General features: G+C 60.5%; 1 long non-coding RNA gene across 1 annotated transcript; it reads right to left on the minus strand.

Moving 5' to 3' along the window:
- Positions 1 to 1,438: 1,438 nt before the first annotated feature.
- Positions 1,439 to 4,046, minus strand: LOC122474329. The gene is made up of 2 exons (XR_006294893.1): positions 3,851 to 4,046; positions 1,439 to 2,435 (listed from the first exon to the last, which is right to left on the minus strand). It is a non-coding gene; the product is annotated as an uncharacterized LOC122474329 (long non-coding RNA).

The following is a 4,046-nucleotide window of genomic DNA, read 5'->3' on the forward strand; positions in this document are numbered from 1 at the left end:
ATTAGAGCCCCCGTTCGAGCCAGAGCGGGAACTACCCATACGAGTGTCCGCTCCTTCCTCGACGCCACCGTCGTGGGGCCCGGTACTGGGCCGGGGTCAGGACGGTCCCTGCTAGGCCGGTCACCCCAGGTACCCTGGTCACTCCACTCAGAGCTCGCCTGCCCGATCCCTCCTGGAGATCATACTCCCGGGGGCTCTGCACCCCCGTTTTCCCAAGCCAGGCTCTCAGTCGTCCAGGAGACCGTGGAGGCTGAAAGCTGAGGCTTGTACCTGACAAATGATATAAAATTTGACCCAGAAACTCCACTTGACGGCTTGTGTCCTGAAAAAGGAGAGATTTATGGACACGGTTGATCCCTTGAGGAAGCTGGGAGTGAAAACTCAGAAACGGCCCATGTTCCAGGACCTGGGCGATTTGGAAATTCTGATGTGGGGACACAGGATGCAGAGGAAGAGACTTGAGTGGCCAGCACCCAGCCCCGGGGAAAGCTGGTTCAGGAAGAGCACACACCCCACGTCCGCCTCACCCCACACGCTGCACCACAGTTTCTCCGTGGTCCTGGGACGAGCCCTGCTGGGGGAGGGTCCAAGCCTGTGGCCGCGGATGGGGGCTGTGCTCTGTTGTCCCAGAGAGGGGAGCCCGTCACACTTCTCGCTGTGGATTGGCTGGGGCCTGTGCTTCGTCACATTGCCACCTGGGCTGCGGGTCCCCAGACCAGAAACCTACCCATCTGAAGGTGACCAGCGCTGCGTCCCTTGGGTTTCACTTGCCCGAGTCCTTCCCCGGAACGTCCCGCATCTCTGACGCCTGCTCCCATGGGGGCTGCCTCCCCTTGGACTGGGATGGGTCTGGCCTCCATCCCAGGGAATGCACTGGCTTTGGTGCATTATTTGGCCCACAGGCCTATGAATCGTTCTGGCCCTGGGTCGTGAGGGATGCTCTCCCCTCTGTGGTGTGACCGTCCAGCCTTCTGCATCTCCCGGTTTCTGTTTGGGCCACGGGAGGACCAGCCATGTCCTCTCTGGTGTCAGGCTGTGGTGTCACAGCACAAAAAGGGGTCTCCACCCCGAGACCATTGTCACCGAAGGGACCTCTTTTTCCCCCCTAATCTTTAATCCATTGTGATATCAACATCAAAGGAGAAAAAGTCTATTTCAAACAACCACAAAGTACAAAAATGAATCTGTCCCATATGAAAAGTTGGTGCGGACCCAAAGGTATCTCTGGCGAGATTCCACTTGAAGGAAACCTCCAGAGTAGGTAACGGAACACGGAGAGAAAGCAGACTGGGGGTTCCCAGGGGCTGGCGGGGGCACGAAAGGGAGTGAGGGCTCCGGGTACACGGTGACCCTTGGGGACCGAGATATTCTGCAGCAAAATTCTGTGGCGTGGTTCACAGCGTTGTGAGCGTACCCCGTGCTCAGGAATTGCACAACGTAAAACAAAGAAAATTTTTATTGAAGATTAATGTGGATTTTAAACATACCATGAACAAATAATGTACCAGCTAAAAAGTAGAGGAGAGAAAGGATAAGGGAGAAGAGGAAGAGTCATTCTGGTGGGGGATCGGAGACTGGGATTGGAGCAACAATTAGAAATACAATAAACACCCCTCGAAGGCCTTCAGGCCCTTGAATTGTGGCCCGCATCCATGCGGGAACAAGGGCGGTGGCAGGAACGGTGTTGGGAGCAGAAGCAGGAACCAGCTGACTCTGTTCAGGTGCCCGCTGTCCCCGCACAGGTACCAGGTCACCTGCTGGCTCTCCGGCCCCTGCAGGAGTCAATCCAGACTCCACCCCTGCCTGCAGAGACGCTGAGGACCCGGATGCCCTTGGGTCGGGCTCTGGAGACACACCGGCTTCTGCTCCTGCCCCGGACTCTTGAGAAGGAAACAGAGTGATGGTTACAGCGGCTCCAAGGCCTCAGGGTGAGAGGAGGGACGGTCCCCCACCCACCCAGCGCCGGCCTCTCCAGGGGCCTTTGCAGAGACACAACTCACCCCAGAGCCTCCCTGAGAAGCCGCGGCCAGGAACCCACACCAGGACCTCTGCCCCCCTGCAGGCCGCAGCCCGGGGCTCTCAGTCTCTGCTCGTGGCCCCACACCAGCCCCCGGGGGCTCCTCCCTGGGTGGCCCAGCACCGCCCGGGCCCCGTGAACACACACTCCCACCCCAGCCTTCTCACCCTCGGGCTCTGGCTCCGGGGGCTCCAGGTCCTGATCCCAGGCCCTGTGAACCAGGACCCTGTGGGGGGGGCCGGGGCGGTGAAGGAGGCCTTCCCAGGTCATCTCCAGGCTCTGCTTCCCAAGACCTCCCTGTAGCCACTCTCTCCCTCGGTCCAGGGTGGCCCTCCTGGGCGACGGGGCACACGCACAACTCTGTAGGGCAGGTGTATCGGGATTCGGCCAGACGTTTCCCGATTTCATCGGTTGATTTCTGTAAAGACAGTGACCCGCGGCCGTCCTGGAGACATCACAGCCGTGCCCGGCCATCCTCAGAGTCCTTCCACCCTCTCCATCTGTGGCTCCCAGATTGGACACAGACCTGAATGTGCACAGACCTACCCCTGGGACACAGTGACATCCACCAGCAGGGCTCGGGATGAACATCGGGGATAAGAGGACCACCCCAGCACACTCTGTCCCTCCCAACCAGCCTTGATGGAGTGTGAGCCTGACCCGCCCACCAGCCATCTGACCCCTTTTTCAGCCTGCACCTGCTCGGGTGGGCCCTCCACACACGACCCCTCCTTCCACACAGACATACACAGACACACAGACACACACACACACACACACACACGGGGGACATGGGGCCGCACAGGTCAGATCAGAGCAGTGTTGGGCTGGACTGGATGTCTCTGGGTCTCCCTGTGTTACCTTTGGGTCCCTGTGAGCTAGAGACCTGAGGCATCCTGTGCACGACCTGACCCACTGTCTCCAGGGTCGGGAAGGGTCGCAGCCACGGGCTCCCCTGAGCCTACAGCCACGGGACACGGGCACACAACAGGAGAACATGTTCGTCAGGCAAAGGTGTCCCAACGAATGAGCCCAGTCGGGCGCTGTCTCCAGAACGTGGGTGCCTGGTGACCCGGGTTCTGAGTTCAATTGGGCTCTGTGACCAGGGAGGTGAGGTCACTTCCTGGGGTCCCCTCACCAGGCTTCCTGCTCCTACAAGAGCCCCTCCCAGGCTGCAAAGGGCTCCCCTCCACCCCATGCCCTGTCCCTACAGTGACACCAACACAGCCCAGACACATTCCCCGCGAGGCCTGGTGCGGCCGGTGCCACGGCTTTGGGGCCACGGAGCTGGGTTCAGACCTGGGGTTTTCCTCCTGACCAGTGCTGGGACCCCGCACAGAACCCGTGCCTCCTGGGGTCCCCCAGTCTCCCCATCTGCACAGTGGGGTCCTTGTGGCATCTACTTGTAGGGGCGCCATCAGGGAGCCACCCGTAGACACGTCCTGTGCCTGCTATCCCATGAGGCTCGTGGGCACACGTGGCCGTGGAAGGATGAGGAGGTGGTCGCCTGGCACGGAACACAGGAGAGGGCAGAGTGGAGACTCTCTGAGGTCATGGCCTCCTGCTCAGCCCAGACCCTGGTGTGTGCCGACCCCTAGGGCACCTGGACCCCAGCTTCCGGCCAGGCTCGGGGACAGACACCAGAATGTGTCCCTGTGTCCTGTAGCTCTACACAACTCACCCTGTCCCTCCCAGTCACCCTTGACCTGGGGTGTGGACATGACCCTCCCATCAGCCTGCTCCTGCTCTGGGTGGCTTCCCCCCCACGTCCCATCCTTACAAGCACACACAGCCTCACACACACTCAGATACAGGGAGGCTCATGTGACTCACAAGTCGGATCAGGGCCGTGTCAGGCTAGACTGGCCAGGCCTTGGCCTCCCGGTGTCACCTTTGCGTCCCTCCGGGCCCGTGACCAGAGGCTTCGGGGGTGAGACCGGACCCACCGTCTGCAAGTGGGAAAAGGCTCTCCCTGTGGGCTTTCCTGAGACCACAGCCTCGATTTATCAGGACACGGCATGAGAACACG

The sequence above is a fragment of the Prionailurus bengalensis genome, chromosome D4, assembly GCF_016509475.1.
Source record: "Prionailurus bengalensis isolate Pbe53 chromosome D4, Fcat_Pben_1.1_paternal_pri, whole genome shotgun sequence".
In the NCBI taxonomy this organism is placed as follows: Eukaryota; Metazoa; Chordata; class Mammalia; order Carnivora; family Felidae; genus Prionailurus; species Prionailurus bengalensis.